At 28.7% G+C, this 17,357-nt stretch overlaps 1 long non-coding RNA gene across 1 annotated transcript; it reads left to right on the top strand.

The window, feature by feature from the left end:
- The first annotated feature begins 6,133 nt into the window (after positions 1–6,133).
- On the top strand, positions 6,134–9,320 carry LOC114265196 (uncharacterized). The gene is made up of 2 exons (XR_003630216.2): positions 6,134–6,365; positions 9,029–9,320. It is a non-coding gene; the product is annotated as an uncharacterized LOC114265196 (long non-coding RNA).
- The last annotated feature ends 8,037 nt before the right edge of the window (positions 9,321–17,357 follow it).

The raw sequence follows: 17,357 nt of genomic DNA, 5'->3' as shown, positions 1-17,357 counted from the left end.
ATATTTTTTTCACAGAAAAAAAAAAAAAAAAAAAACGTCAGTCAAGTCCACCCCCTAAGATATAAGCATTTTTTCATTTGGTTCTTAAAGAAATATTTTCCCAATATGGTCCATAAACTTGATATATATAAAGTGAAGGCAAGTGGTGTTGACACATTTGTGTATTATATTTAAAATTTTTTAAAATATTCCTATTTACATAGTGAAAGCTCTTGATAGTGTTGATATATTTGTGTCTCGTATTTTGAGTTTTCTCAAAATACCCATGTTATTAATATTTATATATATAAAAAGAAGCGAATAGAAAACTTGAAAAACCAAGATGATTGGTCTGGCAAACAAGTTATTACCATTTGAACAATACATAATATATATATATATATATATTTACAATAATGATAGAGACCATTAATTTTAGAGCTCTAAAAAGACTACTAATGACATAGCATTCAATAAAAAAAGAAAAAAAATACAACACCAAGGCCAAAATATCAAACCATTGGTGTAGCTGTTAAAACAGCTTATAGATTATAACTTAACAGATTATAGATTATAACTTTAATCAGAAGTTGTTAATCTGTTTGGTGTAGCTGTTGGATTATAGATTTAAGTTGCTGAGTGGTGTTTGTTAAATAAGCTGTGAAATAGCTTTTTCAATTAATTTTTATTTTTTGTTTGTTTACATTTCTCATAAAAAATAATAATAATAATTTATAGTCCATTTGAGTCTTTTTCTATTTTTAAAAAAATAAAAAATAAAAAAATTTAAGAGTATAACCATAAATTAACATGTCCACAGCAGAAGCTGATAATCAGAAGCAAGGGGTGAGCAGCTTTTCAGAATCAGTTTTTTTGAGTTAAAATAAACTGTTAGAATCAGAAGCTGTTTGAAATAAGTTTAACCAAACAGTCTAAAATAACTTTTTCAAAGCTAAAAGCCATAAGTTGGCTCTGAAAAGCTGAAACAAACACCCCCATAGTGGGGCCCACTGCCACATCATTAGTGATAGCATTAATTAGTGCTCTCACTTATTTTTCATTTTTTATCATTATTCTTATACTAATATATTCTTTTAAATTGAACACACGCGTATACCATGCATTAGTATATATATATATACACTAGCATATCACCCGTGCTATGCACGGATTATATTTACAATTATCTATATATATGTGAATTGCGATTTTTAAATGTCTTCTTTTTTTCGTTTTTTATATTATATTAAAGTTTATTATTTTAATAATAATCATATGTGTTAAACTTTTTAAGGAATTAAATGTTTTTTTTATTATATTATATTAAAGTTTAATATTTTGATAATAATCATATGTGTTGGATTTTTCAAGAAATTTTTTTTATACTTGTTCTTAATACATTAAAGTGTTATTATGAGGGATAATAATCATATGTGCTGGGACTTTTCAAGGAATTTATATGTGTTGGATTTCAAAGAATTTTTTTTATGCGTGCTCTTAATGCATTAAAGTGTTATTATGAGAGTAAGACTTGGGGATTGGGAGAAGTTAATAAATGCTAAGGTTTTTTTGTTTTTTTTTAAATCAAAAAATCAGAAAAATTAGATTGGGAGATTGGAGCTCCCACAAGGCTTGGGGTTAAAAATCTCATTTTGCTTAATATATAGTATAGATGCGAATTTTAAATATTTGTTTACTTATTTATTTTAAATGTCTTCTTTTTTTCATTTTTGATATTATTTTAAAGTTTAATATTTTGATAATAATCATATGTGTTGAACTTTTCAAGAAATTTTTTTATACTTGTTCTTAATGCATTAAAGCGTTATTATGATGGATAATAATGATATGTGTTGGGACTTTTCAAGGAATTCATATATGTTGGATTTCAAAGATTTTTTTTTTATACTTGTTCTTAATGCAATAAAGTGTTATTATGAGGATAAGACTTGGGAATTTGGAGAAGTTAATAAATGTTAAGATTTTTTTTTTAAATCAAGAAATTTAGATTGAGAAATTGGAGCTCCCACAAGGCTTGGGGTTAAAAATCCCATTTTGCTTAATATATAGTATAGATATAGATATAGATACTAGCATATCACCCGTGCTATGCGCGGATTGTGTTTACAATTATATATATATATATGTAAATTGTGATTTTTAAATGTCTTTTTTTTATTATTTTAAAATGTCTTCTTTTTTCCTTTTTTATATTACATTAAAATTTAATATTTTGATAATAATCATATGTGTTAGACTTTTCAATGAATTAAATGTCTTTTTTTTAATTATATTATATTAAAGTTTAATATTTTGATAATAATCATATGTGTTAGACTTTTCAATGAATTAAATGTCTTTTTTTTAATTATATTATATTAAAGTTTAATATTTTGATAATAATCATATGTGTTGGACTTTTTAAGAAATTTTTTTTATACTTGTTTTTAATGCATTAAAGTGTTATTATGAGGTATAATAATCATATGTGTTAGAACTTTTTAAGAAATTCATGTGATGAATTTCAAAGAATTTTTTTTTATGCTTGTTCTTAATGCATTAAAGTGTTATTATGATGGCAAGACTTGGGAGTTGGGAGAAGTTAATAAATGCTACGATTTTTTTTTTTTAAGTAAAAAAATCAGAAAATTTAAATTGGGAGATTGGAGCTCCCACAAAGTTTGGAGTTAAAAACCTCCTTTTGCTTAATATATAGTATAGATACTAGCCTATCACCCGTGCTATGCACGGGATAATTATTGATATTTATATTTGTTTTAGATTTTTTTTAATATATAAATTATGTTTTTTAAGATTTTTTATAAAAATAATTTAACAATCTTATCACTAATCATAATGTATGGGAGAAGTTGAAAAGGGTACTGCAGTAACTATACACTGATTGTATCTATAATTATTTGTTTGAGGGGATTTTAAATGCTGATCAGGGAATTTTGACCAAATCAATAAATGCAGGAATGTGGAAAGACATGTGGATTGAAAAAAGTTAATAAATGTTGATATGAGAATTTTGACCAAATCAGTTGTGTTTTTTTTTTAAATAAAAAATTTAGAAAATTCAGATTGGGATATTGAAACTCTCACAAGCCTTGGGAGTTAAAAACCCCATTTTTAAATGTCTTCTTTTTTTCCTTTTTTATATTATATTAAAGTTTAATATTTTGATAATAATCATATGTGTTGGACTTTTCAAGGAATTAAATGCCTTTTTTTTTATTATATTGTATTAAAATTTAATATTTTGATAATAATCATATGCGTTGAATTTTTCAAAAAAAAATTTATGCTTGTTCTTAATGCATTCAAGTGTTATTATGAGGGATAATAATCATATGTGTTGGGACTTTTCAAGAAATTCACGTGTGTTAGATTTCAAAGAATTTTTTTTTATGCTTGTTCTTAATGCATTAAAGTGTTATTATGATGGTAAGACTTGGGAGTTGGGAGAAGTTAATAAATGTTAAGATTTTTTTTTTTTTAAAATAAAAAAATCAAGAAATTTAGATTGGGAGATTGAAACTCTCACAAGATTTGAGATTAAAAATCCATTTTTACTTAATATATACTATAGACACATTAATCACAATTCATCACATCAAACATAAAAGTGTGACTTTACAACACCTGAACGTTCACTGCCTTTCATTTTTCTCTCATTTTTGTCTTCTTTGTGTAGCTTTCTGTCATCTCATCTCCATAACCGACTTCATCGGGACCATCTATTTACACACACCAAATACTCTTTTTGCACATCCTTTTCACTACACATACCAAAAAAATTAATTCTCAATTAGTTTACTCACTACACACACAGTTCATTCCACATCTACCCTCACACACACACACACACACCCCCGACTCCAAACCCAGCTACACACACCCATTGAAGCTGAGCTCCATCTTCAACCTTGAGGATATACACACCCATTGAAGCTTACCGTGTGCAGATACATTGAAGCATTCCATCACATAGAAGCTTACCATGTGCAACCTAGGTGTGCAAATACATTGAAGCATTTCATCCACCAAGCTGCATCTCATTGAAGAATTCCATCACATTTTCAATCCTCATTAGGTGAGTTTACTTTTGAATCATCATTCCTATTTAATTTGCAACGTAGAGTTTTGTTTTTTTCATTTTGAAAACGAACGAAGACCCACAGATCGTGAACAAACCGTTCGGAACTGGGTTTTCGAAATTGAGGAATTTGTTCGGAAGTAGGAATCTGAAATTGATGATTTATTTCAACAGTCGATTTCCGAAACTTTTTTGATTATTTCGGCAGTCAACTTCCGAATACATTAAATTCAAATAATAATCAACTTCCGAAATTAATTTTTTGTTTCAGATTTCAACTTTCGAACAGTATATATATTTTCGGATTGCAACTTCCGAATAGTGTTTTTTTTTTTTTCTCCCTTTTTTTGTGTATTATTTTTACATTTGTGGTAATCTCAATATTTTAAGCATCCATGTTAGTACCCATTGAAGCATCCATGGTAATACTTTTGAATCATTATTATTTTTTTTAATTTTATTTTGTTTGGGTATATTAATTTTTGCAGAGAATATGGATTTTGAATATCAACAACGTGTCCCACCTACTGCTTCAAATAGACGACGTCGTGAATTGGATGTTGACCATGAACGGGGACAAGGGCGTGGGCGAGGACGAGGTCAAGGTTGTGGTCGAGGTCGTGATCCAGTTTCGGTAGAATATGATATCCCCAGTGCCAGTCAAAGTAGAAGTCGAAGCCAAAGACGAGTTGAAGGTGATGATATGCCTGACATTGCTGCGGAGGATGCCTTTTTACCCGACATTGACATACAGTCGTAGGCCTAGGCCTAGGCATACAACTGATTCGTGACATGTTATTTGTGTGTTGATGAATTTTTTTTGGTGATTTTTGTAAGATGATATTGTTGTAATGGTAACTGTGGTTAACATTTTTCTTATTACAATGGAATGGCAACAATGGTATTGTAATGACATTGTAATGACATTTTATTTTTAGAATGGAATGGTAACAATGGTTGTTGATTTTGTAAGCGATATTTTCTTATTATCAAACATTTACATTTGATGAGCAATTCAAAACATAAAATCCATGTGAATTGAGTAGTGTAATCCAACACAAAATCAGCGCAAACCTGACTTCTTTCAGTTGACACATATTCCTACATGTTTTGTATAACATTACAAATTTTTAATGGCATTATAAACATAAATTTGCAATTCGAAACTGTAAATTTAGTTTGCAGTTTACAAATTTGGAATATAAAATAGGAAAACAAAATTTTACTTCATTCGGAAGTAGTTGTCTGAATTTTTTTAAAAATTTCAGAAGTTGAATGTTGTAAAGGCTAAATTTGTTCGGACAACAACTTCCGAATTTAAATACTTTGTTCGGACAACAACTTCCGAAATTAATAACTTTGTTCGGACAACAACTTCCGAAATTAAATAATTATTTCGGTTGTAGATTTCCGAACCAAATAATACAATACGACCCTGGTTATCCGAACGACGCTGGAAAAAAAAAAAGTGATGTTCATTTGGATATCCTCCACAGGCAAATCCGACTCTGCTCATTTCCAGCGCAAATCCTCTAGAACAATGATGAATGAAGAATAAGTGATGCTCTGTGAAGGTGAGTCCAACGTGATGGATGACTGACTTCAGCTTAATGAATGAGTGCTGAACTTGGAGCTTCAACGTGATAGATGTGTGTGCATTGAAACTTTTGAATTGGGTAGATGTCTAAAATAGTAATTTCATTTAAGGATAAAATTGTAATAAGATTAAATATCATTAAGTGTGTGCAAAGAGGGTATTTGGTGTGTGTAAATAGAAGCTCCCGACTTCATCTCTCTTGCCATTTTCTAAAAATATTTTTTCCCGTATGCAACCTTCATAGACCACCTTAATTTGCCACCCATCACGACCCACGCCTGACAAATTTTTAGGAATAAAAATAATTTATTTGTAAAATTTATATTTTTAAAGATAAAATAAAAGAGTTTAAAAAAGTATATATTTAATCATATTATTACATTTTCTAGACAAATTTATTTAGTTGTAGCCATCCTTTTTCCTATAACTTTAGTTGGTCCTAATAAATCCAAATCATATATTATTTTATTTTATATATTAATTTTTGAACTTAATAGTCGGGACTAAAAAAAAAAAAAAAAAAAAAGCATCCAGGTTTCACTCACTCTCTCTCAAATCCCTAATTTCTTTTTCTCTCGCAAATGCAATGGTTCTTCTCTACGGATCTCGTTGATTGCTTCTGATCTCGGCAACAATTTCATCCTCGAGGAGTCTCATAGCATCTCTCTCCACTGTGATTTCAGCATCGAGGTTCGATCGATTAATCGATTTCAGTCTCATAGATTTGGGGTTCGTTTGGTTTGAATTTCCCAAAAATTTTTGGGAAAATTTCTCTACAAATGAGTTTTCAGAAAAACTCAAACCAAACAAATTTTCTCAATTTTTTTTTCCAAAACTTGTTAACCAAACAAGTTTTCTAAACAAATCTCTCTCTAATACACATCAAATCAATCACTTTTTCCAAAATTCTCTCTCAAAATAATTTTTCAAAACATCTTTCCAAAAAAATCAAACCAAACAACTTTTCGTACTTTTTATCTCCCAAACTCATCTCCCAAAATCAAACCAAACAAGCCCTTGGTTTTTGATCTATTATTCGTATTTGTTCTTCAAAAATGCTTATTTATCGGTGTAATGTTTGTGTTGATGACTTCACTTCGTTGTGCTGATTTATGATGTGCTGGTTCGAATACACGATCACTGAAATGTAGTATTAATTTTGGTGCTGAGATTTGATGATTCTGTTAATTTTGGTGTTGATTTGATGATTTGTGATGTGCTGGTTCGAATACTACTAGTTGTTGATTCTGTTAATTTTGGTGCTGAGTTTTGAAATGTAGTATTAATTTTGGTGTTGAGATTTGATGATTCTGTTAATTTCGGCAAACTTGAGAGACGCCTCTAGGTGAAATAGTTCTTGATATTTCCTTATAGATACTTCTACGACTAATTGAGAGTCAATGTGTTTAACATTTGGCAGGCAACATTCTTGTGGCCATCTCTGATTACATTGTTGCATCTGTATGTGAAAATTTACTACCTTGAAAGTTCGACTTTTTTTTTTTCTTTTTTTTCTTGTGATTTATCTTGCAAAACTGTATGTTGAACATATTGACTCTCAATTGGTAGCAAAAGTATCTAGTTTAAGCAAATCCATAAAAATATTATTTCTCTTGTCAAATAATTTTGCTGCAATTGATGATTTTAAATTTTTTTTTTTTAATTCCCGACCCTACCACAGTTACCCTTAAAAACTTTTTAATAGAGTTAAAAAAAAAGAAAAAAAAAAAAACATGAAATGCAAATGGATAAGGCAATCAGACGATCCACATCAACCTAACAGGCGATGACTTTTATACTTAAGATGCCTAATTTTTTTTGTGAGTTTTTTTTTTTTCCCTTCTTTTTTGGTGGATATGAAAAAAAGGGTTAAGGTGGTATTGAATTTTCTGATGGTTAAGTAAAAATTGAGTCAGAAGTCAAAATTTATAGACTGAAACTTGCAATTTCTTACACAATATTGAAGGAACATATTGAAAAAAAAGTAATGGAAAAGAATAAAGACGACAAAGACAACTATACATTTAGAGTCATGACAAAAATTTATAGCAAGTTATGACTTTTAAAACCAAAATTTGAAGTTTTGTTTGAAGATTCTAAGTCTGCATCATCTTCATTGAACCAAGTTATTATTACATTGTGAATTTCCATGCAGAGTTTTGACTTATGTGCCTAAAGTGGTGTATTGTTCAATGGGTTTTTTGTTTGTTCATCACCTTTTCAAAGCCTAATCTTATGGTGGTTTGCGAATCATTATGGCTATGTGGAAAAAAATAAGGAAAAGAAAAGAATTTGTAAGACAATTTTCTATGTTGTTTTGTGGTTGCCGTGGAAAATTTAATTTTCAACAATTTTTAGAAAAAAAAAAGAGAAGAAGAAAAAGAAGCATGATTTAGTTGATTTTATTGAGGTGAGAGAGTAGCATTTTGGGTAAAAATAGCTAGTTAATGATATCAATGTCTACTTACTCTGTGAATGATTTTTTAAGATGCATGGAAGGAATCAAATCAAATATTTTATAGATGCGAATGGATAAGGCAATCAGATGATCCAATCAAATGAAAACAAGGAAAGTTATAATTCTATTCTTCATCTATAAAATAATGGGAATGAAAACAAGGGAAGTTATAATTCTAAAATGGTATGAAGGATCTCGAGTGGTCTTGTTGGCTGTGTGTCTGTCCTAGATAATCTGCTAATTCATATACTTCTTAATTTATAATATTATTATTAATATGGAGCACACTGTTCTTTTACTGCTTTTAATGCCATGAAGTCTGTCAAATATTTTGTTTGAAATGCTTCATTTGTAAATTTCACTCTTTTGTTGTTTGTGTTTGCATGGTTTATTCTAGCTTACATGTATGCTGCTGGTGGTATTATGTTTAACCAAATTAAATATGTTCATCTTTTTCGGACAATCTTTACCAAAGCAAGTATACAAATTACTTATAGTTAGTTGTCCATCTGAAGTGCAATTATTCACTTATCAAAAAAAAAAAAAAAAATTGTAATTAAAGATATTCAGATAGCTAAAAGTCACCTGTCACGTGTGTTGCCTTTTACCAGCGTTTTATTCTTTGTCGTCTCAACTTTACATGCATATCTGGCTTCTTTGATTACGTCACACTTACTAGTGATGATTTGATTGATAATGTTCACAACATCAATGTAAATTGTGTCTATTTTATATTAATTTTTTTAAAATTTTTGTAACAAGTTGATTTAGTTTAATCTTTGTTAACTCTTGAATATTGGCAGTGAGTGTGATTGCTGCAGATATTACAATTGGCACATTAAATTGCAATTTATCAAATTAATCTATCATTGGATAATTTTTAATTGGTATGCAGGTTCTGCAAGCTTGTGTCGATTTGAAGCTTGGAAGCTCTCTGTTAGATTTTGAATGTCATTTCAACGAAACCATTGAGAAGAAGATACGATGAGTTGAGTTGTTTTGTTATGTAGGTAGATATAACTCCAATTACAATCTGTTCAGTGAATAGTTGAATGCTACAAACAATACTTATGGCACTAGCTTTATAAATTAGAAATGATACTTTTGAAATCTCTGTCAGTTTATGATATACAATCAAGATATTACATACTAATGAATCAGAACATGGTATTTGTTTGTTATTAAAATATCTTCTTTTGATTAAGCCTCTTTGAATGTGATGAACATTTTTTTTTTTATGTAGTTGAATTTTAATTTAGAGATGAACAGATGGTTTGGTGATATATTTAATGTTTTCTGTTTGGTTGTTGAAAAATCAAGAAAGGAATATAAGTTGATATTCAAACTAGTATTTTTAGAGTAATTGTTATAAAATCAAAAAGCCAAAGAAAAAAAAAATTATCAAACTTTTAGAGACCAATTTTAGTTGTCTCAAAAAAATTATAATATTTACACACCACTTTCATTTGTCCCAAAAATTAAAACTTTTAGAAACTAATTTCTATTGTCTCAAAAATTAATCTTTTGTCTCTATAACTACTTCTTTTGCGCTGATTAAACTTTTAGAAACAAATTTTTGTTGTCTCAAAATCAAAACTTTTTACAACTACATATTTTTGTCTCTAAAAATCTATTTATTAGTAACAAATGTAAAATTTTGTCTGTAAAAATTATTTTTTGACTTTTTCAAACAGACCATTTGGGACAAATTTCATGACAGAAAAAATTAATTGACTAAATTTTTTCCCAACAAATATTACACTTTTAAGAATATAATAAATTTACCCTTAAAAAATTACTTCCTTGTAGTGTTATCTCAAATTCTCATCATTCTCGTGGCATTTACTGAAGCCACTGCCACTAGTTACTTTTTACGGCCTACTTTATTCCCCTAAAACTCTCATTCATTTCTTTTAGATTCAATTTGTTTTCAGAGGTAGAATGAAAGAAATTGATGATAAAAAAATTATTAGTGAAGGGATTAATTAAATTTATATTTGTTTTGAAAATAGTTGTTAGTATAGGATTTGTTAAATTATTTTTATATAAAATAATAAAATAAATAAAAAAAATACAAAAACATTAAACATTAATGTTTTAAAAAAAATACCCAATATGTAAAAAAAATTTAAAAAATAAAAATAAGATAAAAAATTTCCAGAAAAAAATAAAATAAATAAAATAATAATTTTTACTTAACAAAAAATTCAAAAGATTAAACATTAATGTTTTAAAAAAATGCCTGACATGTAAAAAATAAAATAAAAAATAAATAAAAATAAAAAATTTCTAGTCCGCCGGACTATTTTTCTAATACCAAGTCCTAGAGGCCCATTCGAATCCCCTTGAGAAGGCCCATCCTAATCCGGAGCTCACTATCAATTCCCTCCCCATCTCTTAAAACAAACACAATATTAATGAGTCTTACCTCACTACCAATCCCAATCCCCCCTCTAACTCTTTAAACAAATGGAGCCTTAGGGGTGTCTGTTGGGAGGGATTAAAAAGAGACTAAAAGCACTGTTTTGACTTGAATCTATTGGAGGGAGATGTTCATCGTTTGGTGCAACTTTAGTTCGTCGGGCATGGAGTCCGACCCGGACTCTATATTTCTCATACGAGGGACTAGATAATCCTAGGGGGGGTGTGATTATTTCTAGGGGATTGGTATCTCATAGGACCAATGTGTAAAATATCTATTTTACCCTCATGCTATTACTTAGTAAACAATTGAAAAAGGGTAAAGTAGTCTTTTGAACATTTATAAATTAAAAATTAAATTTAATTAAAAATAATAAATTAAAAATTATATGGCCTTAAAAATTTAAAATTTTTTTAGTGTTGTTAAATTAAATGATAAAAAATTAAAAATTAAAAATATTTATAAATTAAATTTTTTTAGTGTTGTTATTACAATTTCCCCTAACCTTTTGAACATTTATAAATTATAAATTACAAAATTAAAATTATATATTAAATAAAAATTATAAATTAAATTTAATTAAAAATTATGGTCTTATAAATTAAATTTTTTTAGCGTCGTTAAATTATAAATTATAAGGGTAAAATAGTCTTTTGAACATTTATTCTTATTCAGTTCATCCAATCAAACATTGGACTCAATAAAATAGTTCAATTCAGATATTTAATCGCCATAATTAAACAAACATAAGATATAAATCCAATCTAACCAAATAGTTTGGGGACAATGTATCATAGGATTAATAATTTAGTGAATTACAATCCTTCCTTATCTAATCCGTCCGAACAAACACACATGTACTCTACGTCAGACCATCACCAATACTCCCGACCAACCTCTTTCTCACTTCCCTTCCCTTACATTATAAGCCACCACTGCTATTCACTTTGTTAGTTTCAGTTTTCAAAATTCACTTTTTAAAAAATTTTACTTTTTTACTTTTTTGTATTTTTTGTTTTTACTAAATTTTTTTAATATTTTAAACAATTTTTTTTAATTTCTAGATACACCTAATATAAATACACTTAAAAAGTATAAAATTTGTGAAAAAAATCTTTAAAAAATTCACTAAGTACCAAAAATACAAAAAAAAAAAATAAAATAAAAATTCAATAAAAACACAAAAAAATAAAATAAAAATTCAGTACATTTTTCATATTTTTATCTATTTATTAATTTTTAAAAATATTTGTTGATAAATATTATACTATCTAGATACATCTAAATAATGTGCATCTAAAAAAGTAAAAAAATTACTTAAAATTTTAAAAATATTTACTAAAAACCAAAAAATCACAAAAAATAAAAAAACTCAATTTTTTAAAAACTAAAACAAAACACACTAATTGTTTTTCACAATCACAACTCAACTAATTTTTTGTTCAACAAGTAGACCTTGGGTTGGTTTTGAAAATGTCTTTTACAAATTGTCCTTTACTCCACTAAGGATTGTTTTGAAAGTTAACAATTTTGGTGGTACTACATACACTAATTATTATATTAATTATTATACCAATTGAGAGGGTAATTTATGATCTGGGGTTGGGCCGAGATATTGACCGATCAGGTTGAGAGCCCAGCAGCGCATTGGGCCGAGATGACCCACTGTTCGCCCAGAGAAGGGGAGCCAAAACTTGGGCCGGGCAGAGTTTGGACCGAGTGTGAGCCACCCCGGACCGTACAGAAATTGCCCGGCCGGGAAGCGACCGGTCAGACCGGGATGTTCTTTCCGAGGATGGCCAAAGCCGGATTGACCGAGTGACCGGCGTCCAGGAAGGCATGGACAACCGAGGAAGTTGAGTGGCCGGTGCCCGGAAAGGCATGGTCAGCCGAGGAGACTGTATGGTCGGCAGGAAGGCCGATCGAAGTATCCGGGCTAGGCTCGGCCGGGATGCCGCTTAGCCCGGTCCTCCGTGTTTCTATCCGGTTAGGCGCTTGAGGTATGAAGCATGGTATGACCGAGGAAGGGCAGCTCGGCTGCCGAGCTCCAGCTGTACTGACAGGCAGTTGAGAGCAGGTGATGAATGGCATGGTTTATGCTGACAGATGTGATAGCAGAGCCACGTGTCAGGAGATGACAGGGAGTGGATATGGGGCTCAGAAGGTATATAAACATGTCTGCGCCCCCCATACATGAAGGACGAACATATCTGTAAGAAATCCTTACACTAAAACACTCTCTCCCTTCTCTCTATTCCCTCTAAGGTGTGTGCTAACTTGACCGTCGGAGGGTTTTTCCGGCTACACACCGCCGGGTAGCTCACCATTATTTGCTCGCAGGTGATCGGACATCGACGGAGCTCGGAAGAAAGGAATACGGGAACGCCGGAATATTTGCACCCCGTACACCAATGTATATTATAGTATTATTATTGATCTCATCCATTATACAAATTATAAATACCCAAAACTTCTAAAATTATACTATATCATCTGTTAGTACACTAATTAATATACCAATTAGTACATATAATATTATTACAATTATTTTAGTTAATTTTTTAATATGTATAAAAAAGTTAGAAAAAATAGTTGATTTTCTTTGCAGTGATTTTTTTTTTTTTTTTCAACTATTTTAGTATGTTTCCAAACTTGCCCTAAAAATAAAAATAAATAATAAATAAATAAAAAGTAGAGAAAGTGTATTAACTTTTTAGTGACTTTTTGACTACTTTTAATCATTTTCAAATCAAGGCCTTTGATTCAGATACATACCATTGCATATATATTTTTCATTTTTTTTTAGGGGTTGTTTGGGATGATCTAAATAAATGTACTTTTTAACTTTTTACAAAATATGGGTTAGGTTTGGGTTGTGTTTGAAGTGATGTGTTAGAGGTGGTGTGACTTAAATAAGATGATGTGACTTAAAAAGGATAGTGACTTTTTTACTTTTTGAATTTTTTAAGAGTTGTTGAAGCTGATTTTTGAGATTTGATGGATTGGGAGAGAAAAATGCCTGGGAGCACTAAAAATGGGACACTAGAAGGACCACTAATGATGTGGCAGTGGGTTCCGCCCACTTTCTATGCGTTGTTTCTTTTTTTTTTTATCTTTTTTTTTTTACCATTCCTAATGCATTAGTGCTATTAGTGGTGTATTTTTTAGTGGTCTAAATCATTGTTGTTTTGGAGATGAGTCTTGGGATGGGTATGGTTTTGAGATTGTGTTGTATTTGAAGTGGAATTTAGAGTTTAAAGTGTGAAAGGGTCTAAAATGAGAAAATCTAATTTTGTAAGGACCATACTTGGAAAACTAGTTTTTTCAATTTCAAAACTATTATCTAAAAAGTTGTTTTGAATATGACTTATAAATTATATTTTTTATTTATTATGAAAATACGTATAAAAAAATTGAGAAGTGATGTAACTTTAGATGAGCCAATAAATTAATCAGTTGCTTTTTTTTAGATATTGCCAAAAGAGAGTTATATATTGGACCTATGAGAATATTTTATTTAAGGGTTTGATTTCTCTAAAATTGGTCATCTTAATTTGAGAAAATGCTTGGATTTTGTAGATCTATTTTTAGACCGATTTTAGTGATTTAAATCGTGTGCTTTGTATAATTCATCAAGTAGAATATTCAGGCAAGAAATCAAATTGTTAGCTGTATATTTAAATCAAATTTATATTTTAAAAAAAGATAGCTATTCGTGAAATTATACATGTCATTCATTTTTTAAAAACAAATATGATTAAAACATATAATTATTGATGTCCAATAATATTAATTTTTTACATAAATATTCTATTTAACGAATTTTAAAAAGTGAACGGTTCAAATTATCGAATTCAATTCTACATTAGGCTTACCAAACCCAACTGCTCTTGTGCCCATAGAAAATAAATAAATAAAAACAAATTGATGGAACCAAAAAAAAAAAAAAAAAAACTACGTAAGTTTTGAATTTGAAATTTTACTTTTCCAGGGCCCATTCACCTTATAATTACGACAACTAACTTAAGTTTTGTATTTTAATGTAGTTGTTTCGTTATTACAATATTCAAAATTTAAGTAAAAATTGGAGCAAAAATGATTCAAATGAAATTTGAATAAATTTAAAGAGTGAAAATATAATTTGGTTCATATATTTTTCTTCTTTGATTGTCCATAAACCTGTTCTCAGCCATTAGATTAGGGGAATGGTTTCTGTCCAGTCCTTAATCGGACTGGATCGTGCTGTTAGGCCCGTGGAAGCCCACTACGGGTCCCGTTTTGATAATCTGAATCGTTTAATGTGCAGAATTCGTCGAGTACTATACGCTTAAAAAAAATCACGTTGATCGGATATCGATAGCTATGTGATCAAACATATTTTTGTCAACCATTAATTTATTTACCGTACATTTTTTTTATACAAAACTGATTTGATCACATACATATCGATATCTGATTAATGTGATTTTTTGTAGGCATATAGTACTCGACGAGTTCTACACATTGAACGGTTCAGATTATCAAAACGGGGCCCGTGATGGGCCCTTGGGCCCAACAACACGGTCCAATCCGATTAAAGACTGGACAGAAGCCATGCCCTAGATTAGCCCCCTGTGTCCAATTTTTTAGAAAAAAATTACAGATCAGTGGGGATTAGAAAAAAATATTTATAAATGGTGAAAAAAATTTATGATATAATTATTCATATTTTTTATTTTTTTATAAATAAATTTTTTAATTCCCCCAATTTTTTTAAGAGTGAAAATAAGAGGATTTATATTCTAAGGGTATCGAGAGGTATTTCAAAAAAATATTATTGATAGATGAAAAATTTAATGTTGCGTTTGATAGAGCTTTGTAACTATGATTTGAGAGTATGAGTTGTATTTTGAATTTGTGAGGTTTGGAATTATGATTTGAGTGTGAAAAATTTGTTTGGTACAGAGTTTTGAAAATAATGTTAAAAAGAGTTTTGATTTGAGTGGGGAATTGTTAATGTGAGATTTGATATTTGATACAAAAATTTACAACTCATAACTAAACATAGAACTCAAAATTATTTTAAAGCACATAAAAAAATTTAAAAAATTCAGAAAATGTTTTTTTCGATTTTATAAAAATTAACATATCAATTGCACAAAAAAATAAAAAAAGAATCACTATTCTGGTCAATCGGCTGGACGACCGGTTAGGCAAAATTTGCAAAAAAAAAATTATGAAAATCGCGCCTAAAACAGAGTTCTTTGCAGAGTTTTGGAAAACTGATTCCAAAACTCCTTCCAAACATCATACTCAAATATAGATGTAGAATTATGTTTTCAAAACACAATCAAACGGAGTGTTTTACGAAAAAATTGAAAAACTAAATTATTTTTTTGTACAAATTGAAAATTTTATATCTATAAATGAGCATGATGATAGAATATTGATGTGCAAAATTGAAAAAAAAAAACATAAAAATGAAAAAACTAATGTTCATAATTTTAAAATTGTAAAAAATTGATAATATTCTCGATTTTATCGGATAATTGAATTAAATCAACAAGTAGAAGGGCAAAAACAATCTCATACTCTGTTTTTTCCCCCTCAATTAGCAAAACAATTATCTAGAACATTATTATGCAAAATTGATATTATTTTTAGTTTTAAAAATAAGAAAAACTGATAATATTCTCAGTTTTACTAAATAGGACTTATTGGTTAAAAAAATTTTAGATAGGACATGAATTATCATAACATTTGTAAATAAGACTTTTAGGTAATTAACTCTTATTATTTATCCTATAAGGGGTGTTTGGAAAATAGGTTAGCTATTAACATAGCCAATAAAATAAAATATGATAAAATAGTCAAAAAGATAAAATATTGTATTTAAATCATAATCATTTTATTTTTTTTCTCTCAACTATTAAGGGCTATTTGGGGAAGATGGTTATATCAGCTTTTTAGTTAAAAGCTGATTAAAAACGGATTGTAATCAACTTTTTGTGAGAGAGAGAAGTGAGTTATAATCTGAGAAGTGGATTATAACCCACTTCCCAAAAGACCCCTAAATCAACTATAAAAAAAAAATCAACCAACTTCTCAAATATAATTTTTTTAAACAAACTAATATAATTAAAAAAAATTAAACAACCAATTAAAATAACCAACAGTTGAAATCCAATTACTTTATTTGTTATAATTAAAAATCTATATCTATACTATATATTAAGCAAAAGGGATTTTTAACGCCAAGTCTTGTGGGAGTTTCAATCTCCCAATCTAAATTTCTTGATTTTTTAATTTAAAAAAAAAAATCTTAGCATTTATTAACTTCTCCTAACTCTCAAGTCTTATCCTCATAATAACACTTTAATACATTAAGAACAAGCATAAATTTTTTTTTTGAAATCCAACACATATGAATTCCTTGAAAAGTCTCAATACATATGATTATTATCCTTCATAATAACACTTTAATGCATTAAGAACAAGCATAAAATTTTTTTCTTAAAAAGTCTAACATATATAATTATTATCAAAATATTAAACTTTAATATAATATAATAAAAAAAAGACATTTAATTCATTGAAAAGTCCAACACATATGATTATTATCAAAATATTAAACTTTAATATAATATAAAAAAGGAAAAAAAGAAGACATTTAAAAAAAAATTATTTAAAAATCACAATTCACATATATAAATAATTATAAACACAATCCGTATATAAAAATGTAAGTGTTACCAAACGGCACCTACTTATTTGTTATAATTAAAAATTAAGAGAAAAAAAAAGGTTAAAATTATAATTTATC

This window comes from Camellia sinensis, chromosome 1 (assembly GCF_055761805.1).
Source record: "Camellia sinensis isolate YWXY chromosome 1, ASM5576180v1, whole genome shotgun sequence".
Taxonomy (NCBI): Eukaryota; Viridiplantae; Streptophyta; class Magnoliopsida; order Ericales; family Theaceae; genus Camellia; species Camellia sinensis.
This window is presented reverse-complemented; position numbering and strand designations above follow the sequence as displayed.